The following is a 24,674-nucleotide window of genomic DNA, read 5'->3' on the forward strand; positions in this document are numbered from 1 at the left end:
AAAGAGTACATGAATGAGTTAATGGAAGCAGAAATAAGTCTATTTCGTTGTTCTTACTTTTTCTTATACATTTTTTGAGAGTTTCACTCTCTAGCCCATGCTAGTCTTGAACTCAGTGGCCCAAGCTAGCATCCAGTTGATGGCGATCCTCCTGTATCAGTGTCCTGAGTAGTGGGATTTTAAATGTGAGCCACTACACCTTGCATCTATCAGAATTTTTTTAAATTTAAGGTTTAATAAATTATCAGTGAAGAAACAAGTAAGGTATTATAAACAATTCAATAGAAAAAACTCCCTACAGATTTATGGAATAAAAAACTGACAAGCTAGAGTTATGCTACTGAGCAATGTCTTTCACCCTGTTGGAGTGAAATTTCAAAAGACAGTAATCTGCCTTCATCATTTGTTTTGTTCTGTTCTGTTCTGTTCTGTTCTGTTCTGTTCTGTTCTGTTCTGTTCTGTGAGGCAGGGTCTCTGTGTGGCCCAGGCTGTCCGTCATCTTGTGAGACTCCTGTTCAGCCTCCCAAGGGCAGGGATTACAGGTATGAAGTACCATGTTTTGATCTGGCCTGCAATTCAGAGTCCTCCCGTTTCCATGACTCATGTACCGAGATCACCAGGGTAGACTCCTGGGACAACTTAATCCACCATTTTTTAAGGGTTAGAGAAGACAAAGTTATCCTTCACTTTCAGAGAATTAACTTACATGTATTAATCTGAACAACTATCAGTTTCTGACAATTTCCAATATTGTAAGATCTCAGAACAGTGATAGTTTAGAATTAGATATCCACAAACTTATGCTGCTGTTCTTTGTGGTACTAAATATATCTATTGCCGGGCGGTGGTGGCACACGCCTTTAATCCCAGCACTTGGGAGGCAGAGGCAGGCAGATTTCTGAGTTCGAGGCCAGCCTGGTCTACAAAGTGAGTTCCAGGACAGCAAGGGCTATACAGAGAAACCCTGTCTTGAAAAACCAAAAAAAAAAAAAAGAAAGAAAGAAAGAAAGGAAGGAAGGAAGGAAGGAAGGAAGGAAGGAAGGAAGGAAGGAAGGAAGCAAAAGAATAAATATATCTATTTTCACATCAGCTTTCTAATCGTCTAACACCAAATAGGACTCAACAATTCAATTAAATTCTAACACTTTGTACCTCGAGTTAATGTCAAATGCCATTTGTTAAGCTCAGTCCCAAAAGACAGAACCACTTGTGAGGCTAGTCAATATCCCAAACACCTGTACTTTCAGTTAACCATCTATAAACTGGGAGCTCCCATGACATACTCCCCAGGGATTGGTAATTGCTAGAATGGCTCACAGAACTCAAGGGAATGCTGTGAATACTGGGTTAATATGAAGTATAAAATGCTGCCTGGCATGGTGATGGTTAAGTGTCTATAATTTCTGTTGGCACCCAGAAGATTGAGGTGGAACAGTCAAAAACAGCCTAAAATACATAGCAGGTATCTCCAAGTAAACAAAGGTATACAAAGGTATAACCTGGAGACACGAGGGCTAGGAGTTTAAGGTCATCCTCAGATACATAGCAAGACCAAGGTGGGCCTTGGAGAGAGAGAGAGAGAGAGAGAGAGAGAGAGAGAGAGAGAGAGAGAGAGAGAGAGTGAGAGTGAGAAGGATGTAACTTAGTACAATCAGCAAAGTGGAATTGGGCATCGCAGCTCGTGCTCTTAAATTCCAGCAGTCAGGAAACTGGAGTAGGAGGACTGCTAACCTGTCAAGGCTTACCTGGGTTGCATACTGTGTTCCAAATCAACCTGCACTACCGTGTGCGACTCCTGTTTCAAAAAACAAAATAAAACCAACCAACCAAACAAAAAAAACCTAGCAATTAGAAGAGATACAAAGAGAGAGGTATGGGAAGAGTCTCCCTCTCAACTCCCACACCCCTATAAGATGCCACCTACTGGCATGTGGATGCCTTCACTAACCTAGAAGATTGTGTGGCCCCTGTAATTTAGGCATTTATTAAATCATCAGTAGTAAAGTCAATCTCTAGTCCCTTTCCTGTTCTTTGAGAAGAGTAGCAAGAGCTGAAAATTCTAACCCTTTCATTGTGAAGTCTTTCAGGTGAACATCCTGATGTTATCTAGGGCCCCGCCAAGAATAATCTTGCCACACATTGTATTATGGGTTATAATTTGTATATATCATATATTATTTTTTTTCTAACTTTTTAAAAAAAGATTTATGTAAGTACACTGTAGCTGTCTTTAGACACACCAGAAGAGGACATCAGATCTCACATTTGTTTTTGTTTTTGTTTTGTTTTTCTGGTTGTGTGTATGTGTGTGTTTTTAATGTTTTTATTATTATTATTATTTATTTATTACATGTAAGTACACTGTAGCTGTCTTCAGACACTCCAGAAGAGGGAGTCAGATCTCCAGATGGTTGTGAGCCACCATGTGGTTGCTGGGATTTGAACTCCGGACCTTTGGAAGAGCAGTCGGGTGCTCTTACCCACCGAGCCATCTCACCAGCCCCGGTTTTGTGTTTTTTTATTGGGGTTTTATCATGGGCAGGAGCTGCCACCACAAGGTATGTCCTTCCACCAAGCAGGTCCGTTCTAATCCTCCTGTGTTTTCTGGGACTTTTTCTTTTTCTTTGTGCTGCTCTTTGTGAAGTTAGCAGCAACTTCAGGCTCCTCAGAAAATTTCCTTTTCTTTTTAGGGGTGGTGGGCTTGCTGCCTCTTCTGGTTCACTGGCCACTTCCTCCTTAGGTGAGGACTTCTTTCTCTTTGCACTGCTAGTGGCCATCTCTTCAAGGTCACTGGCCAACTCCTCCTTGGGAGCTTTCTTTTTCTTGGTTTTAGGTAGAGAGACAGGTGGGTCTTCCATTCCATTTTCCTGTAGGGTCTCCTGGGGTTTTAACTTCTTCTTCTTAGATTTTTCATGTACCTCCTCACACTCCTCTGGGGTACTGCTGTTTTCTGACGAGGCCAGGGCCAGTGCAGCCAGTCGCTTCTTTTCCTTCTTCAAGTGCTTCTTCTCCTGTTTTTCCAGCTTTCTGGTGATTTCAGCAGCCGCTTCCTCTGCCTGAACCACAGCTTCCTTCATGACATCCAGGTTCTTCCGTGGGATCTCTCCAGTCTCATAGAAAGACAGCCGTTCCTCAACTTGTTCTCGGAGTTTTTCCCCAAATACACTTGTGGGGACCTCAGAGAAGCAATCAATTCTCGAGGCAATACTGCATTTGTTTGCTAGGTATCGGGAGATACGGCCTTTGTTCTTTGCAGCTGCTCGGCCAATGAAGGTGGAATGAAAAATGAGTCTATATTTTGGTGTGTTACCCCTTGTCTTCAGGGCTCTGGAAACTCGGTCCCCTTTTGCTGGGCCCTGGGAATCACTCGGTCCCTGGTTTTTTAGATAAAGCCTCACTATATAGCCCTGGTTGTCCTAGAACTTGTTATGTAGATCAGACCACCCTCAAACTCAGAGATCTACTTGTCTTTACCTCACAAGTGATGGGATTAAAGGTGTGCACCGCCATTCCTAGCTTTTGTACTTTAAAAAAAATCCTGTGATAAGGTTAATTTTAGATTTTAATTATTTTTCTGAGGGGTGTGTGTGTGTGTGTGTGTGTTCGAGCACATGCATATGTGTGGCCCATGCATATGTGTGGGTATATGTGTGTGTGTCACATGTGTAGAGTGCCTAGGGAGGCCAGAAGAGGATGTTGGATGCCTTGGAACTGGAGTTACAGTTTGTTGTGAACTGCCCAGTGTGGGTGCCAAGAACCAAGCTTGAGTCCTTTGGAAGAGCAGCCAAGGCTCCTACACTGAGCCATCTCTCCAGCCCCTCATGTATTCTTTGTGTTAACTCATGTACGATTGAAAGAAACTCATTATGAACACTTACAACTAACAAGATGCTTCTGTTTATTTGGTAAATTCCAAGGGTTTTAGAGTGCTGTGCTGGGAGCTGGGAACAGGAACTGAATATGTGTCTTTCATGATGCCACTGATATTCCTTAAACGGTAGCTTTTTTCCATTAGATAAATTAGTTAAACATCATTGGCTCATTCCATACTTCCTCTTTCAAGTTTATGCATTTAATTAGTATGTGTGTGGGCATTTTGTCCCTATGCATTACTGTGAACCATGTGCATGCCTGGTGCCTGTGAGGCCAGAAGAGGGCATCAGATCTCCTAAGACTGGAGTTACAGATGGCTGTGAGCCTTCATGTGGATTCTGGGAATCGAATCCCCAGTCCTTAGCCAGGCTTTGTGTGTGTGTGTGTGTGTGTGTGTGTGTGTGTGTGTGTTTGGTTTGGTTTTTTTTTTTTTTTTTCGAGACAGGGTTTCTCTGTGTAGCTGGCTGTCCTGGAACTCACTCTGTAGACCAGGCTGGCCTTGAACTCAGAGATCCGCCTGCCTCTGCCTCCCAAGTGCTGGGATTAAAGTCGTGTGCCACCACCGCCCAGCTTAGCCAGGCTTCTTAACTGATGAACTAAACCTCCAGCCCCTCAACTTTCTTGAGCTATATTATACTTATTTTTAATCTTCATTTATTGCTATAATGAAGTGAAAACCAACACATTTTTTTCTTGCCAGGAAACCATGGTATGTGGCTGGGAATGCACTGATCTGGAAATGATTGCCTCAATGTGGGAGGTTTAGTCCACAGCCCCATGTGAGGGGTAGAAGAAGCTTAGAAAGAGGGAATTTACTCTGGGATGATTAGTTGTGACTGTCCTTGGAAGCGAGTCAGCTCTTGTAAGAGCAGGTTGTTGTAAAGACATTCATCAGGGTGAATCCCCATCATTGGGAAGCTGAGGCAGGAGGATTACCACCAGTTCAAGGCCAGCTTAAGCTACTTAGTGAATTCCAGATCTTTCTGGATTAGCCACAGAGTAGATGCCATCTCAAACAAAACAAAACTCAGTACATAAATAGATACAAAAGAGAGTGAGAATATAAGAGGAAAGGCAAAAACAAATGAGTAGCAAGGGCACCTCTGTGTCTGGACACTTTTGCACACAGTTGTTTCCCTTTCCACCTCTAGGCCATTCTGTGATTCCGATATGGGTTCCTCACCAGGATGCAGCAGGCACACACTGTGTGGACCTTCCAGTCACTGGCATCATGAGCCAAGGACATACCATAGTATAGCTGATCTGAGATGTGCTTGTTATTTATTGCTGATATTTTGTTGTTTGAGGTACTAGAGACTGAGGCCAGGTGTCTTGTCCTCTCCTCCTTCACTCTTCCCCTTTCCTCCCCTCCTCTGCCCTGACCCTTCACGTTCTTCCCTTTCTACTCTATTCCTACTCTCTATCCCTACTCCCTACCCTGAAGTTTACTAAGAATTAAATAGCATCTTACAACTTCTTCTTTTGTTGTAGCCCAGGCTGGCCTGTAGATTCTCTGTTAGCTGAAAATAACCTCAATCTCCCGGTCCTCCTGTCTCTATTCTGAAATGTTAGGGATATAGATATAACTCAACAGTGGAGTGTTTGGCTAGTATGCTTAAGGTCTTGGGTTCTGGTCTCTAACCGTATAAATAAAATAAAAAAAATTACGAAACAAGGTTAGTCTTTAAATTTTTTCACATTTATTTATTTATTTGGTGTGTGTTTATGTGTGTGCTTTGTGTGCTTTGCAGGAAATATTAAAAAGACCGGCAAGTTCCAGTGCTACACTGGGCACCAGTGGGCCACATGGCTCAAGCGGAGTGTTCTCATCTCGGCACACTCTCTGGCCTGGAGCTCCCGAGACATCTCCACACATATGTGTATGTGAAAGCTTGTGTAGATGGAGGCACTTGAGTGTATGTGTAGAGGTCTGTATTAGTCAGGGTTCTCTAGGGTCACAGAACTTATGGAATGTCTCTCTATATTGACATTTATTGTGATGATTTGTAGTCTGTAGTCCAACTAGCCCAACGATGGCCAACAGTGAATGGGAAGTTCAATAATCTAGAAGTTGCTCAGTTCCATGAGGTTAGTTGTTTCAGCTGGTCTTCTGTAGAAGTAGCTTTCGACAGATGTGCTGGCAAGTAAATGCAAGCAGGCAAAGAAGAATGAATCTTCTTTTTTCCAATGTCCTTATTTAGGTCTCCAGCAGAAGCTGTAGCCCAGATTAAAGGTGTGTAACACCATGCCTAGATCTGAGACTTGCTTTGTCCCAGGCTAACCTTGAGCTCAGAGATCTGCTTGCCTCCATTTCCTGGGATTAAAGGCATGTACAACCTTGCCTGGACCTAAGCTTTTCATGGCCGCTGCCTCAAGATCTCTATGCCAAGATCCAGGTCAGAAACCTGTGACTTCCAGCCTCAAGATCTGGATCACAGGTGAGCCTTCCGTTTCTGGTTTGTAGTTCATTCCAGATATAGTCAAGTTGACAGCCAGGAATAGCCATTTCAAGGTCAGAGAACATCTTGCAGGAGTCAGTTTTCTCCTTCCACCCCATGGGTCCTGGAGAATGTCATCAGCTTAGCAACAAGTACTTTTACCTACTGAGCTATCTTGGTTTTGACTCTGGGATGTATAGCGAGGACCAGAAGACTGGCCTGGAACTCCAGGTCCTCCTGTGTCAGCCTGCTGAGTGCTAGGGTTGCAGGTATGCTCACCTCTCAAAGTCAGTTTTATTGAGCTAGTAGAGAATCCAAAATAAATTCAAGACCACCTAGTTTTGGAAAGCCCCCCTCTGAAGGGACTTTCCAAACTATACTAGCAGGCCAAGTACAGAGCCAGATAAGGAAGCTGACTGACTAAACAATGCTTAAAAAAATAATAATAAATAAAACATTTTTAAAAAATCCATAAGGGCAGTCAGAGTGAGGGAACAGGCCAAAGGGAGTCACTCTATGCAAACCAAGCAATGCCTGGAAGGGTTACTTGTTAAAGCAATTAGAATAAGCCAGCTAGCCCTGTTGCCTAAATCTGCCCCTTACAAGGTATAAAGTGTGTTCTTTGTTTGTTTGGGGTCTCTCCTCTTGCCTGCGTGCTGAGGGGGGGGGGTCCCCAACGCACTGGATTAATAAGAAAACCTCTTGCGGTTTTCAGTGGTGTCGGTCTCTGTGGTCTTTGTGAGTGAGGGTCTTTTGACGGACTCCCGACACTAGAGAGAATCTACCACCCTCTGGAATGTATGGTTTTTGTTAGTGTTCTGGTTTTGCCTAATTTTACTGTTGTTGTTGTTGTTGTTGTTGTTGTTTTGGTTTTTTTTTTTTTTTTTGCAGTGTTGGGGATTGGACTCAGAGTCTTGTGCACGTTTAGGCAAGCTCCTTGACACTCAGTGGTTCTAACCTCTTTTTGTTGTTGTTGTTGTTTTATTTGTTTACATTTTATTCTTCAATATTTTCATACATGTATAAAATGAACTTTAGTCTTTTTCACTTCCTATAGCGTTGTCTCATCCCCATGTTGTTTTAGGACATGATCATGTGACATTACCCAGACTGACCCTAAGCCCCAGATCCTCCTGTGTCAGCCCCACCCTCAGGTCTGGGACTACAACTGCATGCTACCATGCTCAGATTCTATTCTTTTTTTTATTCTAGATATTTCATATCATGGAATCATAGAATAAGACTTTTGTGTCTGATTTCTTTCACTTACATTACTGTTTTCAAGGTTTGTCTGTGTTGTAGTATGTGTTTGTACTTAATTCATTTTTATGATTGAATACTATTTTAATTTAAATATACCACATTTTTCTTGTCAATTTAATAACTGTTGGTGACTATTTGTCCTCTCTCTTTTTCTGAGATGGAATCTCTTACTCAGTAGCCCAGGCTAGCCTTGAACTCAGTATATAGCCCAGGCTGGCCTCTAGATACCCTCTAGTTTGAACTACCAAGTAACTGGATTATAAGCACAAGCACTACACCTGGCTTTAGGTATGAGTTTTAATGCTGACATGCACTTTCATTTGTCATGGGGGTATGCTTACCCAATAATAGAACTTCTAGGTCAGAGGGTAACTGTCTTAGTAACAGTTGCTTTTCTTTTTTTCTTTTTTTGTCGAGACAGGGTTTCACTCTGTAGCCCTGGCTGTCCTGGAACTCACTCTATAGACCACCAAAAGCAAGTTGAAGAAGAAAACGCTTGTTTTGCTTACACTTCTATCAACCAAGGAAATCAGGATAGGAATTCAGGCAGGGCAGGAATCTGTAGGCAGGAGCTGATGTAGAGGTCACGGAGCAGTGCTGCTTACTGGTTTACTCCTTATACCACCCCAAGCCCACAATGGGCTGGGCCCTCACCCCTAAATTACTAATTAAGGAAATGCCATACAGGCCTGCCTGCAGCCCAATCTTATGGAGGCAAATTATTAATTGAGGACCCCTCCTCTCCGATAATTCTAGCTTGTGTCAAATTGACATGAAACCTAGAAGGTACAGTAATGTGACAAAGGCTGCCTTGAAGTCGGCCTTCAGCCTCTGTCTCTTTTGACCTCCTAACATTCCTAACTCTCTGGCTGTCAAGAAGCTGTCCGTATGGTAAAGGCATTAACTGCCAAATCTGTATTTAGTCACCTAACCCAAATGGCCTTTGTAGTCCGCTTCCTCAGCAGGAGCCACTGAAAGCCCAGGTCTCTTGTCTATTTTCATGTTTTGCTTCAGGAAGACCCACCCACTCCATCTGCAGCCTCACTGACCCTCCTTCCTCCAGCCGTCACAGCCCTTCAGGCTCCTGAGCCTCTTGCTAGAGTTCTGAGAAGCTGGACCCACTTCTGTGCCAATTTTGAATCCATGTGACTTTTTTTTTTCTACCAATTCTCTTTTCCCAAATTTGATAATTTTGAGTGTCTGGCAACCCAGATCTTTGATTCTGGTAACAAGTAACTGTTTTTGTTTGTTTTGTTTTTTGTTTTGTTTTTGATTCGAGTAATCATCAGGTTTTATTTATTGCTGATAAAAGAAAGAATTTTTCATAATTTTCATAATGGCAAAACTCTGAATAAAATATACTCATTCCAAAAACCGTTCAGACAGCCAGAGGGCTGGCTCTGTAGTTAGGAGTGCTTGATGCTTATGAGTGTTTGTTGCTCTTGCCAAAACCTCAAATTTAGTTCTTAGCACCCATGTCACAAGGCTCACAAAGACTTCTAACTCCTGCTCTAGGAGAGCCAACGTCCTCTCCTGGTCTCTTGAGCACCTGCACATATGTGCACACACAGAGAGACACAAATACATACATAGACATAAAAACAAAATAATTTTTAAAAAGCTGTTGGGACAGGAGAGATGGCTCAGTGGATAAGGGAGCTTGTCGTATAAGCCTAGAGACCTGAGTTTAATCCCTGGAAACTCACATAAAGGTATAAGGAGAAAAACAACTTTACAGAAGCCCTCTGACCTCTGTGTATGTGTTCTGTGTCATGTCTACCCCTCCCCCAATCACACAAACATATATATACAACAAGAAATAAGTTTCAAATGATTTTTCACAATTACATGGTAGGAGTTGGGCGAGTATCAAAATGCAATCACATTAGGAGTATGTAATTGGAATTAGGAGGATGACATAGGAGAATTAAGTTCAAGTATCATAGAATACAGTAGAACCGCTTCACCCATGCACATATCCATTTGTTCATTTGTAGGTGAGGTCAGGATGTCAGATCTAGGACTTTGCACATGCTAGACAAGAGTTCTCCCACAGAGCTGAAGCTAGACCTCTGCATTTAAAAAAATACACTTACTCATTTGTGTGTGGGCAAGATAAGTGGCTGTGTGTGTGTGTGTGCGTGCACATGTGTTTCTACCATGTGGGTTTTGGGGTTCAAACTCAATTGTCAGTCTTGGCTGCAAACACCTTCATCTACTGAGCCAAAGCAGCTGCCCCAATGTTATAGAGTTCTAACAAACAGGAGTTTGAAGTTTCTCAACACAGATGTGAGAACTCTTTAAGATGGATATGCTAATTACTCAGATTTGACCACTGTATTTTGTGTATGTATCTACATATATCTCAAATAATCACATTGTAGTCCACAAAGATGTACAATTATCTATTAATTAAATATAAAATGAAATAGTTTAAGTTATATATTGTACTTGTTTATTTTTCTTTTGTTTTCTTCCTTTTTTTTTTTTTTTTTTTTTTTTGAGACAGGGTTTCTCTGTGTGTCCCTGTCTGCCCTGAACTCACTGTAGACCATGCTGGCCTCAAACTCAGAAATCTTCCAGCCTCTGCCTCCCAAGTGCTGGGATTAAAGGCGTGAGCCACCAGGCCTGGGGTGGCTTTTTTTTTCTTTCTTTTTTTTTTTTTTTCTGTTGGAACTCATTATGTAGACCAGGGTGGCTTAGAGATTTTCCTGCTTTAACCGCCTGAGTGCTGGGATTAAAGGTGTGCACCAGTACTGCCTGGATCTTGTTTTCCATTCTAAGACAAAGTCTCATATAGCTCACAATGACCTTGAACTCACTATGTAGCCCAGGATAACTTTGACCCTCCTTGCCTCTACCTCCTAAGTGCTGGGAAACAGCTCGTCGTTTTGAAATGTAATTTTTTTTTCCTATTTTAATTTTGAATTTTTTTTTAAGATTTATTTATTTATTTATTATATGTAAGTACACTGTAGCTGTCTTCAGACACTCCAGAAGAGGGAGTCAGATCTCATGATCGGATGGTTGTGAGCCACCATGTGGTTGCTGGAATTTGAACTCCTGACCTTCAGAAGAGTAGTCGGGTGCTCTTACCCACTGAGCCATCTCACCAGCCCCCTTATTTTTGAATTTTACACTAAAATTATTTCTATTTTAAGAAAACACATATTGTTTTAAAAATAAAAAACAAAAACAAAAAAACCAAACGAACAAGCAAACAAAATACCGCCGAGGTGTGGCTGGAGAGAGCCAGTGCAGGAAAGACCACCACAAAGCACCATGTGGAAAAAAGCAGACAAGACACCCAACAGAGGAGAGGCCAGGGCTTGCTTTGCATTGCCAGTTTCCTTGCTACACAGAAGCACAGATGTATCCATTATTTACATATTAACATGATCCTCACAATGTGGTGTCTATTTGGACCCCGCCATAGGCAGAACAATGGGCTTGAAGCAGTGCCAGGCTCCTCTCTCTCTAGATTTAGGAGAGAGACACAACTTGAGTGGAGGGAGCAGGATTCTGTCCGAGGTATGGCCCGGAGACGTCGGACTTTTACAACATTCTTCCCTCAGAAGTTCCTGGGCTGAAACAATTTCTGCCCTTTTTCACTTATATACTTATTTGTTTGACCCCGGGAGGCAATAACGTTCCCCCTTCCTTTGAGTAGATAGAAGCTGCCTATGGGAATGCAGCAGCGGCCTCCCGGTAACCATGGGAACCTTATTGGCATGGCAACCTGGCAGCCCTGAGAGAGGCAGCCAGGGTGGGGGGTGGAAAGGAAGAAGGCAGTGGGAAGTGTTGTAGTCCTGAGAAAGAGGGGAGGGGGATGCAGCTTTCTATCGTGCTGAGGAAAGAAAAAAGAGGAGAAAATGGCCAGCTGGTCCTTTAGCTCTCTCTCTGATTGGCACTGACAAGAAGCTCTGCTCGAATTCAGTCCTCAAATCTTCATCCAGTTCAGGAGGTTGGTGGAGAAGAGCGATAAGCCAACCTGGGCATGGAGACCTAAATCTACTGATGGTTCTTTGGTTCTAAAGTGAGATTTGGTTGCACCAGAAAGGGAGCAGAGTCTAGCAGACAGAATGAGGGATCTCAGAGCACTGAGACAAAGGCTGAGTTTAGATGCAAATACCAGTCAGAGCTGTGGAAGGCTGTGAGTCTTTGCAGTACTTGTATCCTATCTGGACACATGCTTTTTGTAAGTTCTGTTTTCCTTTTGTAATGCTGCAGATAGAACCCACCCAAGGCCTCATGCTTGCTAGGTAAGTGCTTTCTACCACTGAGCTACACCTCTAGTGTATTTCATAATTCGCATTGCCAAATAAAAAGGATCTTTATTTCAGTTGTCTAGGGAATGAGGAAATCTTCAGTGAGCACTTAAGTTAGAAATTAATCTTTTGATAAGTTTGAGAATGGTTGGGGATATGATAAAAACAAAACAAATAAAGGAGCCAAGAACACACCAAAATGATATAACATTACTTTTTTTGAAGAGGGTGTGTTAAGAATCTTCCTGCTTAGTCCAGGCTGGCATACTCTAGAGGCCTCAGCTTCCCAAGTGCTGGAAATATATATCCATATGTATTTACTCATATCTTGATGGACATTTGAGTTATTCAAAGTTCTTTGTTTTAAGGATTTATTTTTATTTTATGTTTATGTATGTTTGCCTGTGTGTATGTGTGGTGGTGTATGCATGAATGCATGCCTCCTGCCTGAGGGCCAGAAGAAGGCATCAGACCCCTTGGAGCTAGACTTACCCATGGTTATTGAGTGTCATGAGGATGCTCAGAACTGAACCTTGGTGCTCTTCAAGAGCAATACAGGATCTTAACCATCTCTTCAGCCATCACCTTTTTGGGAGGATGGTGTGGTGTGGTGGCTTGAATAGGAATGGTCACCATAGGTGGATAGGGAGTGGCACTATTAGGAGGTGTGACCTTGTTGGAGGAAGTGTGTCACAGTGTGGGCAGGCCTGAGGTGTCATGTGCTTAAGCTTTGCCCAGTGTGGGACACAGCCTCCTTCATCACCCTGAAGATCCAGATGTAGAGCTCTCAGCAACCTCTCCAGCCCCATTTCCGCCTGCATCCCACCATGCTTCCTGCCATGATGATAATGAACTAAACCAATTTCGTATTTTCCTTTAAACGTTGGTATGGTAATGGTGTCTCTTCACAGCAATAGAAACCCTAACTAAGACAGGGATGGCGGTATTCTAAATAAAGTTGCTATGAGCATTCGGACACCAGGTTTTGTGTATGTATACGGAACACATTTTATTTTATGGCATATGAGGCATCACAGGCTGCACAATAGGATTAGGTAAAGAAATGGTGACTGTAAAGGCCAGAGATAGCAACATACTCATGTAATCCCCACACTTGGGCAGTAAAGGCAGAAAGAATAGAAGTTCAAGCTCTAGTTTAGTTACACAGAAAGTTCAAGGCCAGCCTGGGCATGTGAAAGGCTATCCCTTTTGAAGGTTTGCTTTTTTTTTTTTTAATCATTTTTATTTTCTTTTTAATCGTGTGTGTGTGTGTGTGTGTGTGTGTGTGTGTGTGTGTGTGTGTGTGTGAGTTGGGTGTAGATGCCCACAGAAGACAGAGATGTTGGATCCCCAGGCAGTTGTAAGATGTCCTATGTGGGTGATGGAAATTGAATTTAGATCCTCTAGCAAAGCATTTAAGTGCTCTTCACCACCAAGTCATTTCTCTAGTCTTCCACCCCACTCCCTTTTAAAAATTTTATCTGGAGAGATGGCTCAGTGGTTAAGAGCACTGGCTGCTTGCTCTTCCAGAGTTCAATTCCCAGCAACCACATGGTGGCTCACAACCATCTGTAATGGGATCCGATGCCCTCTTCTGGTGTGTCTGAAGATAGCAACAATGTACTCATATACATAAAATAAATAAATCTTTTAAAACTTTTTTATTTTATGTGTATGGGTGTTTTGCCTGAATGTATGTGGGCACTTGGAATCAAACTCAAGTCCTCTGGAAGAACAGCCTGGACTCTTAACCAGTCATCCATTTCTCTAATCCCGAGACTATCTTTCAAAAAAAAATTCTTGGGGTTTGTCTTAGTCACTGTTCTAATGCTTTAAATAGATACCAGGACCACAGCAACTTTTATAAAAAGAAAACATTTAATTGAGGCATTACTTACATTTTCAGGGGTTAGTTCATCATCATCATTATCATCATCATGGCAAGGAACATGGTGTCAGGCTGGCATGGTTCTGGAGCAATAGTTCAGAGCTACATCCTGGACCAGAGGCCAAGAGAGAGGGACTCTAGTGTAGGTTTGGATTTTTGAAACCTCAAAGCCCAACTGGTGACACACTTCTTCCAACAAGGCCACACATTCTAATTCTTCTAATGCTTTCAAATACTGTTACTCCTTGGTGACTACGCATTCAAATATATAAGCCTTCTAGGGCTATTCTATTCAAATCATCACAAGGTCGGAGAGACAGATTAGCTGTTAAGAGTATGCACTGCTCTTGAAGAAGATCCAAGTTCTCTTCTCAGCACTCATGTGGGGAGGCACACAACTGCCTGTAACTCCAGCTCCAAGGGATCCAATATCATCTTTTGGCTTCAGAGGGCATGTGTACAAACCCACACACAGTGGCTGGAGAGCCAGCTCTGTTGTTATGAACACTTGCTGCTCTTGTGAAGGATCCAAGTTTGGACCCTAGCACTTATATTGTGACTCACAACCATCTGTATCTCCAGTTTCAGGGCATCTGATGTCTTCTTCTGGGCTCTGTGGTCAGCAGAGGCCCACACTTGCATTCATACAGACAAAACACTTATACACATAAAATAAAAATAAATGAATGCTTACAGGAGCAACACACACACACACACACACACACACACACACACACACACACACACACACACACGAGATCAAACTAGGAATCATTTTCTGAGCCCCAATATATATTTATTCTAAAACATTAAACAATAGGGCATAGGTACACTCCCAGCTTGAGAGATAAGTTCAGGGAAGGTCAGGAATTAAAAGTTATTCTCAGCTACAGAGAAATATCAAGGCCAGCCTTTGACTACATGTTGAGACCCTATAACAACAACAACAAAAAATCCACTGCTCATTATTTATCTAAGGTTCAAATTTTTGTTATTATTGTTTGTGTTCTGAGACAAGGTCTCACTCTAATCTAGGTTGGTTGTGATCCTCCCACTTCAACAACAGAATATTTAGATTAAAAAAATTACTACATAGGTACTTGCCACAAGGACAACACTTTTTTCCTTTCACTATGTGGGTCCTGAGAACTGAATGCTAGTCATCAGGCTTGGTGACGAGTACTGTAACCTCCTGAGACATGCCACTTGTCTTAGCCTCCATCGTGTTCCTAGTTGGTAGAAGGCTTGCCTAGTTTGTATGTAGGAAGTCTGAATCCCCCTTACCACATAAAATCAGGCAAGGAGATTGAGGCAGGAGGATCAGAAATTTAAAATCAGGCTAGACTACATAGTAAAGTCAAGGCCAGGCTAGGCTACGTGATATTCTGACTCAAAGATATATAAATAAATCAAATCAAATAAACCCAATCCCAAACTGCCTTCAACTTTATTTAAATTTAACTCTCTTTTTACTGTATTTTATTTTGATTTGTTTTTGCAGTGCTAAACATTGAACACAGGACTTTGATTAGGCGAGGCAACATTCCCACTGAGTTATATCCTCAGTGCTGAGGCACAAGAAAGCCACCGTGTGATCATGGACTATCTTCTAATCTCTTTGTGTTTGTTTCTCCACGTGTAGACACATACTTCATAGGAATATTAAGAGGAAGTAAAATGAAAGGTTTATATCCTATGTCAAGAGCCAAGAAAATTAAATCTATAAATTAGCTCCAAATTCCATTTTCTTCAATAATTTTCTCTAACTAAAAAGACAAATTTAAACACATGTCTATTATTAAAATCCATTAATTTAAACTATATTTTCTTCTACATTTATTTATTTAGTGGTGTGTGTGTGTGTGTCTTTTATAATCTAAGGAAAACTAACATTTGGAAAACTTTTATTTGGTATAATGTCTCCCACATGTTTTTTATTCAATACATTTTGGTCATGTTTTCTTTTTCCCCAACTCGTCCAGATCTTCCCAACCTCCCTGCTCATCCAACTTTATGTTCAAGAAACAATCTGAACGGTGTCGGTGCACACCTTTAGTCCCACCACCACAGAGGTAGAAGCAGGGGAACCCCTGAGTCTGAGGCCAGCCTGGTCTACAGAGCAAGTTCCAGGACACCCTGGAGGGCTACACAGAAAAAGAAAGAAGGAAGAGAAAAAACAACAACAGCAAAACAAGAAACAAATAGCCCCTCTTCCCCAAACACAGAAAAACAAAAATGAAAATCAAATTCTTAGTACTCAAGAGGTTAAAGCAGAAAGGTTGTTATAAGTTTAAGGTCAGTATGGGGTATACAGTAAATTAGTTCCAGATCAACTCACAATACAGAGTCAGACTTGTCTTAGAAAAAAAATAAAAAGTAAGATAGGGTAAGATTCCATAGGTCACACAGATAGCTAGTGGTAACATGGTAACACAACTGTTGAAGCCCCAATCCCTTGACTCCCAGAGTTTTACCAATGAGCCCTGTCCTTCCCCTTTAGTTCAGGAAAGCTTTTAATGTGATTTGCTTGGGTTACCCACAACCACACAATTACATGAAACACCACACTGGGAATTCTTCCAAGTCTCAAAAGCAGTAGTAGACATTGAGAAAGAATTCTGTTCTAAACAAGGTAAGCAAAAAGATTTAAGAGTGATTTCTGCTCATTTCTTTCCCCTGAGAAGAAGGTTGCTATTCTCAGGCTTGGGTGGAATCTATTCTAAAAGGTGATGCTTAAGCAGTCTTTGGTTTGTATGTTTTGTTTCTCATTCTTAGCCCACTGTTACACACAATGAACAGATTCTTAACCTGGAACGAATCTGGATTTATTTGAATATGCAGATTTCAACAATCTGAGATTGCCAAGCCTCCCAAAGCTTCTGGCTTTCTATTCATCCTGTGCCCAGTGGCTTTGTGTGTCTCTAAGACAGCAGTTTTACAACACGGACTTCTTTCTCACAGCATAGACCTCCTCCAATATACAACCAACACTGAACTTTTCCTCTTGGAACTCTCCAATGCTCAGCTCCCATGCCAACCCATGTCAAGAATTTTTGCATGACATCATCTCTCTCTCTCTCTCTCTCTCTCTCTCTCTCTCTCTCTCTCTCTCTCTCTCTCTCTCTCTCTCTCTCCTCATATTTTTAAGAGAACTTAAACATTGTAGGGTATGTGGAATGGCTTAGCAGGTAAAGGCACTTGCCTGAAAGCCTGACGTCTCCTAAAGTTCAATTCCTGGAACCTACACACACACACACACACACACACACACACACACACACACACACACACACTTTAAAAAATATTCAGTGATATTTATTGCAGTACTTGTTAAAGGCAGAATTTCTGTAGGGCCATCATAATAGGCACAGGGATTACCTTAGTGGGATTTCTGCAATAGGAGAAAAAGGTTGATCTCAGCTCACAAAAAAAAACAAGGGCAAGTGGGAATTTATAGCTGAGAAGCAGGGTGGGAGTCAGCAAAAGAAGGGAGGGAGGATAGATGGATGGAGATGGATGGATGGATGGATGGATGGATGGATGGATAGATAGAGGTTCTAAAACAGGGTTAATGCTGGAGATTGGTTATGGTGACCAGAAAGCATCTGGGATAGTGGATATTGAGAAATTTACTTAGGGATCAAAGGTACCTAGACCTAGAAGATAAGGGGTACTACAAAAATGACTTAACACAATTTTTGCTTAAACTAGATTTTATAAGGAAGTGTATAAATGGGGCTAAGAGAGGTTTAGGAGACTGTTGAGAGTTTGGTTAAACAAGGAATGTTTATCAGAGCAACCTTATTCACTACCCACTCAGGATACCTTTTCTTCTTAGAGTTCAGTGCCGTAAAGCTCTCGGCTGATAGGATATGACAACAGAAGAGATCAATCTTGCCTGAAGCGGCTTTATAGGCAGCATTAACTCCTGCAAACAGGACACTAGGGAAATGTGAATTCTCTTCTCATCATGCTCACAGTACTCAACACTGTCCTGACCCAAAGTTGAGAGCTTGGAGGGGACAACTGTGGCCCTGGGCAGTATTTTCATGGCATGCTGGGCTCTGCAGATTTGCTGGTGGTGACGTGATTTTTATTTGGCTGGATGAGTACAATGGAATATACTGTGCTATTTTCATTCCCTCAAGTTCATTTCTGAATCATTGCATGTCTGGTACCTGGGCATGCGGAAGGAAGCAGATAACAGAAATGAGTCTACAGCTGGAAATGGTGAGGGTTGGTGTGGGGGGTTAATACAAATGAAATCTCTGATTAACCTAAATGTCTGAAGATTCTCTTAAGTGAGTATCCCATCTTCAAGACATTATTGTCTAGGATCTCTTGTCTCTTGTACAGCCATGGCACATGCTGATCTCCACTGATAACTCACTTAGTAGACATGGGAGATGGAAGACTGGTTTGTTTGCTTATCTATCTATCTATCTATCTATCTATCTATCTATCTATCTATCTATCTATCTATCTATTTGACAACTATATATCCAAAAGTTTCCCAAAACAATGGAAAACCCATTTCCCTTTTTTGTTGTTATTTTGCTTGTTTGATGCAGGGTCTCATAGCCTGACTAGACTGGAATTCTTGGTGGACCTGCCTTCTAACCTCTTGTGCTAGGGTTACAGGCATGTCCTCCCACCCTACTGTTCTACAACTCCCACAGAACTGGGAATTAAACCCAGGACTTTGCATACTGGGCAGACACTCTAGAACTAAACCATATCTCTAGCTCCAAACTTGTAATGTGATAGGTGAAGCAGCAAACTCCTAAAATTCCAGCACTTGGGAGGCTGAGGCAAGAGGATCAATCAATTTGAGTTCAAGGTCAGCTTGGGCTACAACATTTAGTTCCAGCCAGCCTATGCTATGTAGGGAAGGCCCATCTCAAACAAAACAAACAAAAAACAAGCAACAATGAAAACACTAAAAGAAAAAAAAACTAAAGCTAAAAGAAAAACTATTGCCACATTTATATTATGGGAATTTTAATTCTCTTCAGGGATATCACTTTGGCAGCTAGTTTTGTGTATGTTCTGGTGGGGGGTGTTTTTGCTGTTTCTGTTTCTGTTTCTGTTGCTGTTGCTGTTGCTGCTGCTGCTGCTGCTGGTGCTGCTGGTGTTTCTTTGCTTGTTTTGTTTTTTGGCATGCTCTCACAGAACCAGATAGGAAAACTGCTGTGTAGCTAAGGATGACCTGGTCTTGCTTCTGACCTTCTAAAGACCGAGATCACAGGCATGTATCATTACACCCAGGCATTTTATGCTTTTATCAGGTAGGTGTTCTGGAATTATTTGCTATCAATATCTATGTAACTGTCTATTCTTTTTCAAAGTAATATGGTTTGGTTCCTAGCATACATGTTTTGTGGTAGAGAATAACTGCCTTCGAATGAGGTAGCTAAGAATATATTTTGAAATTTGGGGAACATTCTATATCCCTTGTCATAATAAACCAGGGAGTTTTAATCAGCACAGGTGATTAAGGGTGAGCTGATGTAGTGATTCATGCCTGTAATCCCATAGTGTGTAACTTTTCCTGGGGAGAGGTGAACAAGGTCTATTCACCCAAGATAAGGTACCAACAACAGACCAGAGAAACAACTCCACACACATCTGGCTCAGTGAGCATGCATTATTGGGTTATTTGTTTATTGGAAGTACAGGCAAATGGTTACTTATAGAAACATAGCTAACTCAAATGTCATTGAAAAGCCCACTGCAGCATGGGTGACAAATGGTCTTTTCCTTGGAGCTCCACACACAGTTTATAGACAGTGTGGCTGGTTAAAATCTCTTCTCCAGCAATTAATTGTTACTGCTTATAGTAATGGTAGTAGGGCACTTATGAATCTTGTGACTTTCAGGAGATTCCTGAGCCTTGGATATGTCATTTACTTCCTGAGTCTTAGCTTCCCTCTTTCCTTCAAGATGGAACCATACAAATCAGAGGAAATAGCTACACAACATCTCAGTCTTGGGAGGCTGAGACAAGAGGATTACTGTGGGTTTAAGGCATATTGTATAGTGCTTTCAAGGCCAGAATAGACTATAGTCTGAGATCCTGACTCTTAGGGAAGAAGGAAGGGAGAGAGGAAAGAGGGAAGGAGAAAGAGAGGGAGGGAGAGAGGGAGAAAGAGATTAAAGATAGAGATGGTCAGTCATAAAGGTGTCATACACCTTTAATCCTCAGGAGGCAAAGACAAAACAATCTCTGAGTTCAAGGACAGCCTGGTTTATATACTGAGTCCAACTAGAGATACACCATACCAACAGCAAGACTCCATCTCAAACAAACAACAACAACAACAACAACAACAAAGCACCTAAAACCAAAAAGAAAAAAAATATCATTACCAAATCTGTACTGAGTTTTCCTTCCTTGGCACATGTCACTATTTCAGCTGGTCTGTGTGTGTGCTGGCATCTAGACCACCAGTCCTCAGGAAGTGCTTTCAAATCCTCACAAAACCAGTAACAAAATAATTAACACTGAATATCAAATTCCAGGTGTTTTACATCATTTTGCATAATTTAATTTCCATGTAGCCCAGACTAGCCCTAAAGTTAAAAGAGTAAGTGTTTACTCCTGCTTTAGCATCCTGAGTGCCGGGTGTGCACACTTTTGCCACCATGCTCAGCTGGAACACTGGGGTTTGCAAAGACCAAACTCTTTCCCAAAGACCAAACTCTTTCTCAGTTCCAGTACTTTCCTCACAAGCCTCTCTCATACTCTGAATATTGCACATGGAGTCTTTTTTAAAAAGATGTATTATTTATTTTTGTAATAACTATGTGTTGATGTCTGAGTATATATATATATACCACTTGAGTTGCAGGGACACTTGGAAGCTAGAAGCAGGTGTTGAATCTCCTGGAATGGAATTTTGGCTTCTCAGCAGTTAGTGCTCTTCATTGCTGAACCATCTTTCTAGATCTAAGAAATAATTTCTAGGAGTTGAGAAGCATGCACAATAATTCCCAGCAGCACATAAAAACAAAACAAAACAAAAACAAAAAACAAAAAACAAGCCGTGGGTATGAAAGTACACATCTGTAGTCTCAGCACTCGGGAGGTGAAGGTGGAAATATCAGACGTTCAAGATCAACCCTTGACTACATGGTTTGAGCCCCCACCCCAACCTCCACTACACCTCGTACCACCATCACCAATCAAAACCAGCATAGAAAAGTGCATTAAAGCTTCTGCTAAGGAAGTAGCCAAGGGTCATAGCTCCTCCTCTCCTTCCTAGAAGTGCATTGCATGAGTTCACTCCCTTAATCTAACAACAGGCCTCGGAAGTGGGAGGTATAACCCTCATTATGTTGATGAAAACGTGAGCCGCAGCAAGGATAACTTTCCCAAGGTCACAAAACCACATGACGCCAGAAAAATAGGGTTTAGCATCTATTTCTTGTTTTGCGTGTGTGTGTATATAGGTGCAGTTGCCATAGTGCTCTTGTGGAGGTTGCAGGACAATGTTGTGGACTCAGTTCTCTTCTAGCACATTCATGGGAGTCCCCAGAGTCGGGTTCAGGTTTAGACAATGAGCACCTTTCACCTGCTGAGCTCTCATGACCACTTTTTTTTCTAACAAGAAAAACACCCTCATGTTTCTAATTACCAGGAGGGCAGAATGGCTAATACTTTTTCTAATTTCATCAGAGATGATGTCCCCCTGCCTTCCCTGCCCCTCATGATTGAACTGTTGTGATAAGAGTGCATAAATCAACATAGGGAAGACCCCCTTCACCTCCCGGCTGTCATTCTTGGTTTGGCCTAAAATCAGACAAAATTAGGAGGTGTCACCAGGCAGACATGCCTCTCTTGTGCTGTCTTTTCTCTTTTCTTTCTTTTTCTTTTCTTTTTTTTAAAACTACATTATTAGATTTTATATGAATAGCATCTCTAAGCACAGATTTACATACAGCACATCAACGTGTGAGGTGTAAAGTCTGAAGTCTTTCTATTCCTGGATCCCCCTCACTCAAATTTCTCACTTGCATTCCACAGTTTTGGATGACAAAATTATTCCCACCATCCAGCCCCCTCACCTTGGAGCTATGAACGACTTTGGAGTAAGGCGCACCTCTTGGCTTGTCCACTACAACCCCTAATAGAATAGGAAGGGCAGTCCAAAAAGTGCCAGAGGCTCTTTGAGTGTGTCTGTCAGTATCTGCCTGCCCATCTACTCCATTTGCCTGCATTTTTATACAAAACCTAGTGTTGGGCCATCTGAAGAATCCATATTGGTAGCGATTGCACGCCCCCATCTCGGAGCTTCTGAATATTCATGTGGGAAGCAGAAGGGCCAGTATCAAAGAAGGGAGGAACGGCAATTCATAAATATTAATAAAGGTAGGTCCACGTGCTCTAAGGAAGCTATGAGTGTTCACGACAGGATGACGTTCAGGCCCTGGGCGCGCCCGTTAGGCGGGTTCCCGAGTGCGGGCGCGCCTCCGGGAGCCCGGGCACGAGCGCGGGGACCAGGCGCAGCCGGAGCAGCGGGGGAGCGCTCGCTGGCTGGCTTGCCCGCTGACGTTGTGCTGCACCGGGCCACCTCTAGTCGGTGGTTGGGGATGTCTGGCTGAGCCCTGGGATCCGATTCCTTCCTCCAGGACCCGCTCAGGTGCGGTGGTGGGAAAGGCGATCTTAGTCTGGACTAGCCCCAGTCCTGGGGGCGGGTGTGTGTGTGTGTGGGGGGGGGGGGGGTCGAATTCGGGTGGTGAAGAAGACCAGAGGATTGGAGATTCTCTCATAGGATTCCTCGGGTATGCGCTACTCTCATCTCCTCTGGGTCTTTTCCTCAGAAGTAAAAAGAAGGGTTCGTGGGCCGTCGTCCTGGTCTTTCCCAGTCTTGCGGGAGCTCAAGCTCAAGGGCCCCGGAGTGGGTACTGGTAGCATCATCTCAGAGCATCGTGTGTGTGTGTGTGTGTGTGTGTGTGTGTGTGTGTGTGTGTGTGTGTGTGTGTTCATGTGCAACACAGTGCCGGGAAACCCTATCTGATGGTGCTGGAGCAATGTGGACTCCATATGTCATTCCAGGACCGTTATGTGTTCCGCTTATCTTAGGCGTCTCAAAATCATCTTTGTCCCTACGAATCTGATCCTGCAATCTACTTGTGCCCCTCCGCGGCGTGTGGAGCCTTCCTCAGACGGGGCATTCTCGCAGTGTCAGACCCTCTGGCTGCAGTCCTCTGGGAGCGATTGTTTTACTACACAGAGCAGGTTGGAGAAAGGACGAGTGTGACGAAAAGGAGTGTGCAGAGCCCGCCCTCATCCTTGGGGCCCAGGGTGCTGCAGAGCGGAGGTTCAGCTGAAGGGGTGTTATACAATCCGTTCTTCTTGCCCTCTTGTCTTTCCCTTTGCATCTTGTCTCCAAGTACGACTCACCCATCCCGGTGACCAGGTCTTATTTGGCAAAGGGAAGACAGTGGAGTATGAGCAGGGGCTGCGTGGGATGAGCCGTGCATCCTCAGAGTGCCAGCCATTGTGCTGCCTAGAAGAGCCTTTCTTTACTCCGACAGAAGAGGGAGAGGAGGTCTGAAATGGAGGTGAATGGAACAGAAGGGGGGGGGAGGGTACCGAGTCCGGTGAAGGGGTTGCTGAGCCATGTGCAAATGAGTATTTATTCTTTCTGGCAAAATGGACAGCTTATACTAGCCAGGTTTTGCAGAAGAGCAGTGGGAGTCTGGAAGTGGATAACAGAGGGCATTTTAAGGATCTATATGGGAATGGGAGGGGAAGCACAGAGTCAACTGGTCTACAGAACAAGTGATGGAAAGACCAGGGAGATGGGATGGCATGTGTGGAGGTGCAAAGAGGCCCAGCAGGGGAGGCACGATGAAATCTCCCTCTCATCCACCATGCATTCAGCTCAGTGAAGCAGACTGGGGACTTGTACTGCAGACCCAAGCTGCAGCTTCTGTACTGTTAGGCTGCAGGGAGAGGCTTTTTCCCATGTTTCCTTCCGAGTGTCTGTTGAGGACTGTGCGTTCCTCTTCTAAATTACACCACATATTTGGAGTCCTAATAAGTGGAATAGATTGTATGGAACACTTACACTATAGTCCTGGATTGTGTTCAATAATAAAAAGACGAGTTTCCCATGATCCCTCTCTGCCATTTTCACATATTTATTTATTTTGGAATCACAAAGAAGATGGCTATTCCTTTTATTAACATTAACTTGTGTGTGTGTGTGTGTGGCAGGAGGGTGGGAGGTGTGAAGACAGAACCCTAGATGTCACATATGCGCGGCAAACGCTCTGTGGCTTAGTTGCTCCTGTAGCCTTAACGTTAGCTTTTAAGGGAGGAGGACTTGGAGAGAAGCTAAGGCTGAGGAGCCAGCAAACTTGCCAGGATGGAAGGATGCAGGGTTACTTCAGACGTTTCAGATGAGAAGTGAAAGCAGTCTACCTAGAGGAATAGAAAAGAAGATGGACTAGAGAAAGAAGGTAGGGGGGCCAAATGAATGGGATATGCCAGCACTCCAAGCCTGGGAACCCCTTCTTGAGGTTTGACTCTCATTTACTCTGCCACAGCCCCAGATACAAATGCTCCACTCAGGTTAGAAACCATGTTAATACAAATTCCCAATATACAAGCTCAGTTTTAGCATCATCTGTCTGATCATTCACAGAGTACCTCACGGCTCCTGGGTGATGAGTTGCTGAAAAACCAATACTATAGATTGAAAACAATATTATAGATTGTTTCAACTAACAATGTTTCTGGACTCTGAACCTTGATATCCATGTCTTCTTTTATAGCCATTTTTTTAAACTTTTATTTTTAAAAAGTATTGGCTGTGTGTATGTGATGTGTGTGTGTGAGTGTAGACGTGAATGTGCCACACAGCACAAAGGTCAAATTTCAGAAATTAGTTCTACTGTGGGATCCAGGGAGCAGACTTAGGTCGTCACGTGTGC

General features: G+C 42.8%; 1 protein-coding gene and 1 pseudogene across 8 annotated transcripts in view; one reads left to right on the plus strand and one right to left on the minus strand.

The window, feature by feature from the left end:
• Window positions 1-2,566: 2,566 nt before the first annotated feature.
• On the minus strand, window positions 2,567-22,016 carry Gm27219 (annotated as a pseudogene).
• Fez1 (fasciculation and elongation protein zeta 1 (zygin I)) overlaps window positions 10,859-24,674 on the plus strand; it is a 57,529-nt gene continuing 43,713 nt past the window's right edge. For 2 of the 8 annotated variants that reach the window (NM_183171.5, NM_001357613.1), the window contains exon 1: window positions 22,201-22,372. The gene's annotated coding sequence lies outside the window, so the exon portion shown is untranslated. Of the gene's footprint in view, window positions 11,106-11,240; window positions 11,283-11,351; window positions 11,837-22,200; window positions 22,373-22,493; window positions 22,515-23,034; window positions 23,298-24,674 lie in introns of those variants that run through there. The other 6 variants (XM_030244292.1, XM_030244293.1, NM_001357612.1 and 3 more) reach the window with 6 other exon arrangements.

Source organism: Mus musculus, chromosome 9 (assembly GCF_000001635.26).
Source record: "Mus musculus strain C57BL/6J chromosome 9, GRCm38.p6 C57BL/6J".
Classification (NCBI taxonomy): Eukaryota; Metazoa; Chordata; class Mammalia; order Rodentia; family Muridae; genus Mus; species Mus musculus.